At 42.9% G+C, this 13410-nt stretch overlaps 1 protein-coding gene across 1 annotated transcript in view; it reads left to right on the top strand.

The window, feature by feature from the left end:
• ARHGAP6 (Rho GTPase activating protein 6) overlaps positions 1-13410 on the top strand; it is a 550852-nt gene that overhangs the window by 486196 nt on the left and 51246 nt on the right. The gene's annotated exons all lie outside the window — the stretch shown is intronic.

The raw sequence follows: 13410 nt of genomic DNA, 5'->3' as shown, positions 1-13410 counted from the left end.
GGTATAGTGTCATACATTTGTTCTAGTTCATGAGACAGATTACTAATATTTGTACAGTTAATCACATACATTGTCCACCATAAGATTCACTGTTTTATATATTCCCATCTTTTAAACTCCAACTTTCCTTCTGGTGACATACGTGACTCTGAGCTTCCCCTTTCCACCACCTTCACACACCATACAGCACTGTTAGTTAATGTCACAACATGCTACCATCACCTCTGTCCAATTCCAAACTTTTAAGTTCAACCTAGTTGAACATTCTGCTCATAATAAGCAACCGCTCCCCATTCTTTAGCCTCGTTCTATATCCTGGTAACTTATATCTGGTAACTTATATTTCATGTCTATGAGTTTACATATTATAATTAGTTCATATCAGTGAGACCCTGCAATATTTGTCCTTATGTGTCTGTCTTCTTTCACTCAATATAGTGTCCTCAAGGTTTCTTCATCAACCCCTTGTTTTAAGATGGTTTTGTTCACACACCATACATTCCGTCCTAAGTAAACAGTTGTCGGTTCCCTGTATAGTCATTATTTATGTATTCAGCACCATCCCCACTATCTATATAAGGATATCTCTATTTCTTCCACAAAGAAGGAGTCAAAGAAGGTAGAAAGACAAAAGAAAAAGAAAAAAGGAAGAGAGAGAAAAAAAATGACAGCTAGAAAGCAACAAAAGGAAAGATAGCATTAAACTAAAGTAGAATAGAGTCCGACAACATCACCAATGCCAGGAGTCCCATACCCTTCCCCTATGTCCCCCCCACCCCCTGATATGCATTTAGCTTTGATATATTGCCTTTGTTATAGTAAAGGAAGCATAATACAATGTTTCTGTTAATTACAGTTTCTAGTTTACATTGATTGTATTTTCCTCCCCCCAATCCCACCCTATTTTTAACACCTTGCAATGTTGACATTCATTTGTTCTACCTCATGTAAAAAACATATTTGTACCTTTTATTACAATCCTTGAGCACCCTAGGTTTCACGAGTTATACAGTCCCAGTCTTTATCTTTCTTCTTTCATTCCGGTGTCCCATATGGTCCTAACCTTCCTCTTTCAACCATGCTCACAGTCATCTTTGTTCGGTGTACTTAAATTGCTGTGCTACTGTCTCCCAAAATTGTTTTCCAAACTTCTCACTCCTGTCTTTTCCTTTCTGTCTGCAGTGCTTCCTTTAGTGTTTCCTGTAGAGCAGGTATCTTGTTCACAAACTCTGTCATTGTCTGTTTGTCAGACTATTTTAAGCTCTCCCTTGTATTTGAAGGACAGTTTTGCCAGATGTAGGATTCTTGGTTGGTGGTTTTTCTCTTTCAGTATCTTAAATATATCACCCCACTTCCTTCTTGCCTCCATGGTTTCTTTTTAGAAATCCACACATAGTCTTATCAAGCTTCCTTTGTATGTGATGGATCACTTTTCTCTTGCTGCTTTCAGGATTCTCTCTTTATCTTTGATGTTTGATAATCTGATCATTAAGTGTCTTGGTGTGGCCTATTCAGATCTACTCTATTTGGGGTATGCTGCGCTTCTTGGATCCATAATTTTGTGTGTTTCATAAGAGATGGGAAATTTTCATTGATTATTTCCTCTGTTATTGCTTCTGCCCCTTTTCCCTTCTCTTCTCCTTCTGGGACACCAATGACTTGTACATTCCTGTGTTTCGTGTTGTCCTTCAATTCCCAGAGACGTTGCTCATATTTTTCCATTCTTTTCTCTATCTATTCTTTTGTGTGGAGGCTTTCAGGTACCTTGTTCTCCAGTTCCTGAGTGTTTTCTTTTGCCTCTTGAGATCTGCTGTTGTATGTTTCCATTGTGTCTTTCATCTCTTGTGTTGTTCCTTTCATTTCCATAGATTCTGCCAGTTTGTTTTTTCGAGCGTTCTATTTCTACCTTATGTATGCCCAGTGTTTTCATTATACGCTTCATCTCTTTTGCCATATCTTCTGTAAACTTTTTGAATTGATTTAGTATTAGCTGTTTAAATTCCTGTATCTCAGTTGAAGTGTAAGTTTGTTCCTTTGACTGGGCCATAACTTCGTTTTACTTAGTGTAGGTTGTAGTTTTCTGTTGTCTAGGCATCTGGTTTCCTTGGTTACCCCAATCAGGTTTTCCCTGACCAGAACGTGCTCAGGTCTAGAAGGAGGCAATTGTATCCGGTTTCCCTGAGGGTGTCTTAGAAGACTGATACACCCTGTGAGGCCTCAGGTGACTGTGTTTTTCTGCCCAGTAGGTGGCACCTGTCAGCCTGTAGCTCCCGACTGGTGTAAGGAGGTGTGGCCCGTGACTGTTTTCCCCCAGGCTCCGGGGCCTAGTTCTGAATGGAAGGAGGGTAGTAGAGCTTGGCACCACCTTCTTCCTCTTAGGGAAGATACACCCCCTAGGGAGAGGTCATTTACATTTGAATAGTCTCTCTGCCTGTGCTATCTCCCCCCTTTCTGGGTCAGAGCACTGGGAACTGAAAATGGCTGAGTCTTTCTCCACTGAGCTGAAAAAGGGACAGAAAGCCCCCTTCAGGGCCAGTCCGCGGCCACCCTCCAGCTCTCCAAGGTCAGTCGTCACCAAAAGCCTCTGTCTGCTTGTTGGGGATTCGTATCTTGTATTGAGCAGTCCATGCTTGTTAATTAAAACACCAGTTGGAGCTCAGCTAAGCTATATTTGCTTGCTTGGAGAGTGCTGCTCTCTAGCACCACGAGGCTTTGCACTTCGGGCCGTGGGGGACAGCGGCTCCCGGCTTGGATCCACAGTTTTTACTTACAGATTTTATGCTGCGATCTCGGGCATTCCTCCCAATTCAAGTTGGCGTATGATGAGTGGACAGTCACGATTGTCCCCCTGCAGTTATTCCAGATTATTTACTAGTTATTCCTGGTTGTTTATTAGTTGTCCCAGGGGGACAAACTAGCTTCCATTCCTCTCTATGCCGCTATCTTCTTCCCCCACCTGATCATTCTTTTTTAAAGTGGATTTACCAATAAAGCCTCTGGAAACTGGGGAAAAAAAAACAAACTTCAGTGTCTATAGTTTAGAAGATTTCCTGAAAATGACATGAATACATATTCTTACTGCTGTCCAAAGTTGACTGAATGATGGAGCCAGTTTGGCTTGAATACATTGTTTCTCACTTTTTCCAAGTAGATTATTTTCTTCCAGAATTCCTATTTGCCAGTTTCTTGAACCCTGCTTCCTATTTAAGAAACTGTCAATCTACTCCTGAATTTGCAATTTTCTCATCTTTTTTTTCACCATTAGAGTGCTTGCTTGATAATGTTTTAGTCTACTAGGAATAAAACATTAAGGGAGCTCAGGATAGTCTGGAAGAGACGATTTCCTAGGTGAAGCAATCACTATTTGATTTAGTGAAAGGAACCCCCCACCAAAACTCAAAGGCCCCTGAGAAGGGTAACAAGTTAAATGCCCCTTGTCCTGATTGCCGAACTCAAACATTAGTCTTCATAAGCAGAGTTGAGGTAGCCTTCTCTCTTCTCCCCTACCACCCAGTGAATGCCACACTGAACACTTTTTCATTTTGCTTTAATTATTTTTCCACACGTCTGTCTCTAGCACTAAACTCCAAGTTTCTCAAAGGCAGAGGTAGTGTCCGTTCATCTGGGTCCCTAGCACCTAGCCTCGAGTGTGTGCATAGTCAATGCCCGATGGCTGGATGGACCCCCTTTCTAGGGAGAAGATGGGCATTTAAACCAATAATTGTCAATAATATCCCCAAGCCCCAGTAACGTTCACAGGCCAAGGAAACTCATCATGTTCTATGGCATAACATCCCTGGACAGAGAACACTTGCTTTAGAATGGAGAAGAGATCCCTGCTTTGGCTCCCCTCCTAAATCTCTGGGGTTCATCCCAGTTCAACTCTTAGGCCGGAGCATTGCATTAGTCCTGTTGGCCCCCCATTCTGGACTTGCTGCCTCATTCCCTGCCTAGAAGTGTTGGCCATTTATCTGGGTAGCAACTTCCTCCCTTCTGTCAAAGCTCCTTTTTCTCCCTTTCCTTGGGATGGACTTTGAATATGGTACAGACAGCTCAAGTAGCAGGGGCAGTTTTGAATTCATTCCAATGAAGATGGGGATGGCAGTAACTGGCTCCACTGTCCAGCCCGACTTTTCCTGGGGCGTGATTTTGACTGGAGTTTTGGCTGCCCGGGTTCCTTCAGTCCCTGTTTGTTTTCCAAGGTTCTCTAGCTTTCCATCACTTTTGCAAGCTCTCCAATATCCTTCCAGTAAATTACTTCTATTCTTAAGTTATTGTGGGGCTTGGAGTTATATACCCCATAAAAACAGGTTCTTAATCTTAGTCCATCCCTGTAGGTGTGAACCCATTGTAAATAGGACCATTTGATGAGGATTACGTCAATTAAGGTGCGACCAACTGAATCAGGATGGGTCTTCATTCCATTACTGGGTGCCTTATTGAGAAGGCCACAGAGAGAAGCCATGGGGAGAGGCCAGAAGCTACAAGTCAGTAAAACCCAGAAGTCAACAGAACCCAGAAGAGAAAGGAGAAGAGAACACCATGTGCATCACCATGTGATGGAGAAGCCAAGGAACCCCAAAGATTGCCAGCCAGCCAGATGATACCAACTCGGGGAGGAAGCAAACCTTCTAGCCTCTGAAACCTTGATCCAATCAATTCCTGTTGTTAATCTTGTATGGTATTTGCTTTAGCAGCCAGGAAACTAAAACAGTTACCCAGACATGGTATTTGTCCTTTCCATCCAAGGACCCTGATTAATACAGAAATCTGTTTACTTTTCAAGCTCTCATGCTTGTGCTTATAAACCAAAATGTTTTAAGATAAAATATAAAATATTTATAAAAATGTGAATTATGTAAGACTATATAATTGTGGATGGTCTGTAAAATTTTTTTACTAAAACTGTATTTTATCCTTTACTAAAACTAACATGTATTCTTTAGTCTCATTTACTTCCCCTTCAGAGGGTTCTGAAGACAGATCTTCCAAAAATAAGTTAAAAAAAAGATTAAACCAGATATTTTATTTCCAGTTTGGAGCAGGAGTTTTGTTAAAGAAGTAAAAATATTATGAATGGCTCCTGGCACTTAGGGTTCATTCCTTGTGCCCATGCTCCATATCTGGTGCTTTCCTCTGATTAGTCCTGTCAGTGTGACTTAAATTGGCCCAGCAAGGCAACATTTACTAGTTATGATAAACCTTCTCTGAGACAAACCTTAGTTCCTTAGTACCTGTTCTGGTTTGCTAATGCTGCCTTTTCACAAAACACCAGAAATGGATTGGCTTTTATAAAGGGGGGTTATTTGGTTACACAGTTACAGTCTTCAGGCCATAAAGTGTCCAAGGTAACACATCAACCATCGGGTACCTTCACTGGAGGATGGCCAATGGCATCCAGAAAACCTCTGTTATCTGGGAAGGCATGTGGCTGGCATCTGCTCCAAGTTCTGGTTTCAAAATGGCTGTCTCCTAGGACGTTCCTCTCTAGGCTGCAGGTCCTCTTCAAAATGTCACTCTTGGTTGTTCTTGGGTCATTTGTCCTCTCTTAGCTTCTCTGGAGCAAGAGTCTGCTTTCAATGGCCATCTTCAAACTGTCTCTCATCTGCAGCTACTCTCTCAGTTTCCGTGCATTCTTCAAGGTGTCCCTCTTGGCTGTAGCAAGCTCGCTCCTTCTGTCTGGGCTTATATAGTGTTCCAGTAAACTAATCAAGGCCCATGCTGAATGGGTGGGGCCACACCTCCATGGAAATTATCCAATCAGAGTTATCACCCACAGTTGGGTGGGGTGCACTCCATGGTAACAACCTAATTCAAACGTTCCAACTTAATCCCCGCTAATATGTCTGTCCCCACAAGATTACATCAAAGAACATGGCTTTTTCTGGGGGACATAATATATCAAACTGGTACGGTACCCAAGTATCTTGACAGGCACCCATGCTTAGAACTGAACCAGCCATGCTGGACATTCAGAAATTGTGAGTAGAAGATCCAGTTTCCATTATGATTCTAGCAATGAGAAGATAATAGAAGATGCACAGATGAAATATCTCTCCTTTTGCAAAGGGTTGTGCTATTCAATTATTTCACCCTATGAAAAACTTTTTAAGAGAAATAAATTTTTTTAAAAAGCAATTCGAACACAAAAGAATAAATGATGTGATACTGATCAAAATCTGACATACCGTATATTTACTGTTTGTTTATTTTCTGTCTATTCCCTTAAAATTTATCAGCCTGTTTTTTGTATTTTTATAATCTCCAGCTCCTGGAACTTTGCTGGCATCAAGTAGATACTCAAATATTTGTCTAATGAATGAATGCATGCATTTTGTTCTATTTTTATGTCACACTTTAGTTTTTTGGTCAGAATGAACAATATTTTTGGAGATTGAGATTATGAACAACTATCTGAACCTTACTCCAGATATTGATCAAGATCTTTGTACTTGCAAAGGATCTTGTTTAATAGTATAACACAAATATTTTCTATTTGCTCATTATCCGTGTGCTTCCCCATATTTCCTGGTACCTGGGTGGGAACAAAGGTCTTGTCTGGTCAATGTAATATGAGTAGAAATGACATGTGACCCTTCTGGACCAAAACATTTAAGAGCCAGTGTGTCACCCTCTAGTTCTCTCTCCTCCCTTGCTATAGGAGCCATGGAGGCCATCTGTTCCAGATGGTGCAGCTCCAAGATGATAGGACATCTGTCAGCCTGGTGCCAAATGACCACGTAGAGTAGAACCCCACTTCCCCACACACCTAGCTTCACCAAGTCAAGCCTGGCCTAGCATATCTTTCTCTAGATCTACATAGATATTGATGATATTGCTGCCCAAGGATAACTCATAAAATATGTAACTATTTTGAGGTTTTTGAATATCTTATAGAAGCAGTTTCATGACCTAACTGAAGTTCAAATTGTATTTTTTTTTACTACTACTGAAAAATGATGGAAACTCAAAGAGTAGCTCAGATTTCATAAACACTAAGATTTAGGAGGAATCTTAAGACAATCTAATCAGCCACCTATGAAAACATCACCAAGGCCATAAAAACAAAACCTGTCAAGCCTCTTAGCCATCTGCTCCCTTTCCAGCAAACATGGTATGCGTGTATAGCAGACAAAATGGAAATGGATGTTTTATAATAACCTAAATGCATGTTTTCTTTCAGATCAGGGAGTTGTGAACAGGAGATGATTTCAGTACTTTCAGCCAAATCAGAAACTCCGACTCGTGAGTCAGTTCCCTTCTTGCCATAAAGTTGAACTCCCAATTCTCTCTGTTTCAGAAGTACTTCGGAGAGCAGAATTTCATAGTCACAGCATGTGTAGTAAGAAAAAAGAAGGTACTCTTCTTTGGAACCTTTTGTTAGTAAAATGTCCTCTGGACACCCTTAGATTTTTCATATTCTCTGAATAAATACAAATGAGCATTATTGAAGATTCCATATTCTCAGGGAAAATAGAGCATATTCTTTTTCAGTTGACAAGAAAAGTTATTCAGCATTCATCCTACTTGAGGTTGATCTCTGAGCTTTATATAATTTAGCTTCTTGATAATTCCCTTTTAAATCATGCAAAAGTAAACTTTAGTTGTAAAACAAACTCGCTTTTACTGCCTTTTAATTGGTCAAGAGGCATGAGTCACACAGAACACCAAATAAATGCAGCTTTTTTCTTCCTCTAGACTTAGTAACCTTTGTTATTTATTTTAATTTTTTTATTTTTTTATTAAAACAGTTTTATTCACACAACCTTTTAAGGTAAAGTCCCCATTTTCTTAGCTAACAGAAGTTAGGAAATCATAACAGGAAAGAGCTCTCAAGAGTTCATTGCCCCTTTATTCAAAAAACGCTTACCGAGTATTGACTGAGTGCCTAGTTCTGCCACTGGTTCGTAGGGCACCTTTGGGTGGTGTGCCGGTTTGAACATATTGTGTCCCCCAAATGCCATTATCTTTGTGGTCTTGTGGGGCAGACGTTTTGGTGCTGGTTAGATTTGCTTGGAATGTGCCCCACCCAGCTGTGGGTGATGACTCTGATGAGATATTCCCATGGAGGCGTGACCCCACCCATTCAGGGTGGGACTTGATCAGTGGCGCCATATAAATGAGCTGACTCAAAGAGAGGGAACTGAGTGCAACTGTGAGTGATGTTTTGAAGAGGAGCAAGCTTGCTAGAGAGGAACATCCTGGGAGAAAGCCATTTTGAGGCCAGAGCTTTGGAGCAGACGCCAGCTGCCTTCCTAGCTAGCAGAGGTTTTCCGGACACCATTGGCCATCCTCCGGTGAAGGTACCCAATTGCTGGGGTGTTACCTTGGACACTTTGTGGCCTTAAGACTGTAACTGTGTAGCGAAATAAACCCCCGTTTTATAAAAGCCTATCCATCTCTGGTGTTTTGCATTCTGCAGTATTAGCAAACTAGAACAGGTGGGCTGTGCAGATAATCCAGGTAATAGATCCTGGACTAAGTTAGTGGTGGGTGCGGCAACAGGAAAGGAAAGGAGGACATGGATTGAAAGGTCCTTTGTAAGGTGGAGGGAAGCTGACGTGATTACAGTTGGGGCATGGCTGATGAGTGAACTCAGGAGAGGGTGACTTTTCCCCAGGTCAGAAACTTCAGACAGCCAAACAGAGCTTGACCAGAGTTTTTGGCTTTTCATTTTTCTCTTTGGTGGGGGTTGCAACAGGGAGAAGGAATCTTATGTTCAGTGGTTTGTCACGTTATGTTTGAATTGGCTCCCTAAGATGACACTATAAACAGCCTCTCAGAAGATGTTCACATCTAACAGACTGTGCAGGGTACCAGGGACAAGGTCTTAGACCCCGTGGAGAAGAAGGCTTGGTCACCTCACTCACCCACTCCTGCAAGGCAAGCCTCCATTTTCCAAGATGCTTGGCAAAGGACTTTCCAACCTTTGCTTGAGTACATCTGGTACCTGGGAGAAAGGGCTTTTGTTGGGGGTTGGGGGAAATAAACTTTAATCTTGGAATAATTTTAGATTCACAGAAAAGTTGTAAAGATAGTGCAGAATTGCTTTATGCCTTTCCCCTGGTGTCCCTAATGCTAATGTCTTACATGACCTCAGTACATTTGTCACAACTAAGAAACTAACATTACTATGTTACTGTCAACTACTCCAGAGTTCATTCTGATTTCACTAGTTTTTCCAAGAATGTCTTTTTCTGTTCCAGGATCCCCCATTGCATTTAGCTGGCATTTTTTCTGTTTCTAACAACAGAGCACTGATTCTCCTGCACACCTTCTGGGAGTGGTTTAGCTGGGTGGTTCTGGCCCAGGGCCTCTCCTGAGGTTGCAGTCCACCTGTCGCCTGGGGCTGCAGCCATCTGAGGGCTTGATGGGGGCTGGAGGATCCGCTGCCAAGGTCACTCATGTGGCTGTTGGCTGGAGGCTCATTTCCTTACCATGTAGACTTCCATAGGGTTGCTCATGGCATGGCTTCCCCCAGAATGAGTGATGCCAGAGACAGACAGACAGGCAGACAGACAGCATGCAACCAAGAGGGAAGTCACAGTGAACAGTCTCTTTTGAGGTAGCTCATTCATTGCAGAATAGTTCCATTTGCTGGCAAAACTGTCTTCCTAGAGTTTCTTGTTGAATCTTTGTTCTGACCCAAGGAGGGCAAGCCAGTCAGTCTTTGTCCACCATGTTTAGTTCTCTAACTAATAGGAAAGGATGAAGTGGGAGCTGAGTCTTCCCTACATGCTAAACAATATCCATTCTCATAATTCTTTATCACCAGATGCTGTTCCAGACTTCCTTGACCCCCTAAGAGGAGAAAACCACTTATACAAAGAAATTGAACTTGCTTTATCCCCCACCTGTAGTCTTAGGAAGTTGGTAGAAAGATAACCTTAGGTAGACTCTCATTTCTTTGTAAATTGAAGGAAATGTTATTGTGTCGAGAATCCAACCTGGTATATAAGGCTCAACAATTTGTAAACCTTTTATATTACTCTAGTTAAATCAGAAACTGAGATTGGATATAAATTGAGCATCGTGGCAAGTGTGGAAATGTGAATGTTTTGTCATTTGGAATTCCCATGGTGTGAGCTCAGGGCTGCTGTCTAGGCAGGGTTATGTATGGAGCCATGAAAATGGGTGGAGACGTTATTGGTTGACACATGGGGGTGGGGGAGGGGTGCTGCTGGCACCTAGTGGGTAGAGCCCAGGGATGCTGCTGCACATCCTACAGGGCACAGGACAGCTAGAGAATGTTCTAGTCCCAAAGGCAAAGGGCTGAGGCTGGGAAACCCTGGCATAGAATATACGCAGTTTCTAAAGGGTCACTTCCCATTCTGCCACCCAAGTGTCTCTTTTTATGTCATTTTTTTCCCTCACTTTTTAACTGAGCAGCCCCACTCCCACCCCCCCCCCCCCATTGCCTGTGAATCCCTTTGGTTTGCTCTCTTTGGGAGTCTATTTTTCTGGTTCAAGTAAATAGAGAGGCAGCTGTGGTTGGGAAAGGCGGGGTTGAGTGGGTGGTACCAAAAAGCATTCCTCCAGACTTTTCTCAGCCGGACTTTTTTTTTTTTTTTTGAAGACCAGAAACAAGCTGGAATGTTCCTTTTAGGCTAGAATGGAGGTTACTAACTCCAAGGCTTGCCAGGTAAAAGAAATGAGCACAGTGACCTGGGTTTTGGTGTCTAGGTGGGCCTGGGTATGTGTAAGGAAGATGGAGCCCAGTGCTGCCAGCTCTTTGGCCTTTCACAAGGGATGGTAAATCCCAATGCCTGCGGGAAATTGCCAAGATTTCACATTAGGGCTCAAGTTTTTATGAATCACCGTGTGGGCTACTTACCTCCTGAATAGCAGGGGTTGGGTATGGACATTTTGCAACCCCTGGGCTAGTTCTTTGCCTGTGTCTACAGCAGCACTAGAAAAGGGCCTTCTCCACAGCAGACAGTGAGTAACTTTTTTTTTCCATTTTATTTCCCAGAGCAGACAGTCTCTTCTCCTTTCTAGTAATGTAATCATTGTTGAGCTCTGTGAGTCACAAGGTTTAAAAGGGCTTGAATGTTGCTGCCATGTCCCCGTATTTGGTTGTACCCATGAATTTCAGCTGTTTATGCTCATTCCCCATGACTACCTGGAGTCCCAGGAACAAGCCTTAGTGTCCTCTGGGAGGGCAGAGTCCAAATGGACATCCATTTGTGTACAAACAGTTTCCAGACAGGAGAGTCTAGAACCGTCTCTCATGCTACCGAGGCCTGATGACCTTAAAGCAGTGACTTTCAACTTCTCGTCATGGGCATCTGGGTTCTGCTACCAGCCATACTGCTCAAGACACCGAAGGGTTTATTGGGAAGAGCTTGGAATTGGATTTGAATCCCAGTGTGATGGTTAGGTTCATGTGTCAACTTGGCCAGGTGATGGTACCCAGGTGTCTGGTCAAGCAAGCACTGACCTAACCATTGCTGAGGCTGCTTGATAAATCAGAAGGCTGGTTTGTTAAATCATCAGTCGATTGGCTGCTACTGTGACTGATGACCTTGATGAAGGGTGTGTCTTCCACTATGAGAGAATGCAATCAGCTGGATTTAATCCAATCAGTTGAAGACATTTAAGCGAGACAGATAGTGGACCTTCACTTCTTCTTTGGCTGACCAGTGAAGTTACCAGTTCGTTTCCTGAGGAGTTCATCGAACACGTTCATTGAAGTTGCCAGTCCATTGCCTGAGGAGTTCATTGAGCATCTTCATTGGAGTTGCCAGTTTGTTGCCTGCCCTACGGACTCATGCATACCCACATTTGAGTGAGACACTTTTATAAATCTTATATTTATAGATATCTCTTGATTCTGTTTCCCTAGAGAACCCTAACTAATATACCCAGCCATACCACATACTGGTTCTGTGATTCTGTACAATTTTCTTTAATTCTCTGTCTTTCATTCCCCTCAACTGTAGAATGGATGCATCAAAAATCAACCTCAGGATGTGCTGATGTGTATTAAATAATATCATGGACATGAACACTACTTACACTGGTCTTGGTGCCTATTTAGAGCTTAAGAATTGTTGATTTCTCTTCCCCCTTCCTCTCTAAGTCAGTATTTCCTTGGGCATGTCAATCTGTATATCTGGTCCTTAAGGTTTCTCAAATAGGTGCCGTGTTTCCTTCTCTACGGCATAGACAGAGGTTGAGACCACCAGTTTTCATGTGGGGTAATCCTGGGTGCAAGTTCTGAATCCACCACTTCCAACTTTTTTTTTCACCTACCCAACTTGTGATCTTGGACACATTACTTAACGTCTTCTAGCCTTGGCCTCCCCTTCTGTGAAATGGGAAGAGTGTTAGTGTAGTCCTCACAGAATGCCAGGAGGATGTGATGAGGTCGCAGGTACCAAGCACTTAGCCCCACGCCTGGATCCTAGTATAAGCTCAATAAACGTTAGGGCTTCATCACTGTTCTGTGCGTCTGTCCCAGGGATGTTGTGATGGTTGGATGAGACCTTAGGAATTCAGGTATGTAGAGAAGTTAAACACACAAGAAACTGTAGGCAAAACTTTCTTGCTGGGGTTCAAAATGATGTCTTCATCTTATTTTTATTGAGGAATAAAATAATACAGTAATGTGCACAAATTTGAATGTGCACAGATACAGCTCGATGTTTTTTTAATATGTATCTCTCATGTAATCCCCAACCAGAACAAGACAGAACGCCCTGGAAGGCTTGCTCCCTCATGCCCCCTTTCAGGTAATATCCATTGCCCAAAGGTAACCCTACTCTTCCCTCCATCACCAAAAACGAGCCTTTCCTCAAACAATGTTTTTATTATTGCTTCCTCTAGAATCAATTTAATATGGAAAATATTGTTTTATCACCTGCATTGTCTGTATCTGATCACCTTAAAATTAGGGAGTATGTACTTCATTGGTCCTGGGTTCTCTCAGTCCCAGCCCAAAACTTCCATCTGACCTTGGCCTTGGATAGTGCCTCCAAGCCCTCGCCCCTGCCCCACCCCGTTCTATTCACTTGGAGGGAGACAAACCGTGGGAGACGCGCTTTGATTCTAGTCTAACTAGGGAGACAAACCAGCCACTTCAAACAGAATTCCACCCAACAGCCAAAGAGTCCATGGAAAGCATGTCCTAGAGGAGCAGCCTCACGACTTCCTGTTTTCCACGCTCCCGAAGGTCCTGTGTGGTGTGCCCAACCCCCCATCAGAAGACTCCCAGGTTAACCACCCCCTGCCCGATGTTTTTTTGCTTTGGGTTCACCAGAACATGGAAGGCTCACTGCCTCGCCTTCTGCTGTCCAGATATGTGTGTCTGTAGGGTCCCCCTTCTAGGAGGCGGTCCTCTCCTGACCCGTGAATGAAGTCCTCCACGGTGAAGGAGGGGCGCAGAGCGGATGCTCCCCAAGTCCTTGC

Source organism: Choloepus didactylus, chromosome X, assembly GCF_015220235.1.
Source record: "Choloepus didactylus isolate mChoDid1 chromosome X, mChoDid1.pri, whole genome shotgun sequence".
Lineage (NCBI taxonomy): Eukaryota > Metazoa > Chordata > Mammalia > Pilosa > Megalonychidae > Choloepus > Choloepus didactylus.
The sequence above is the reverse complement of the archived record's forward strand: the minus strand, read 5'-3'. Positions and strand labels throughout refer to the sequence as shown.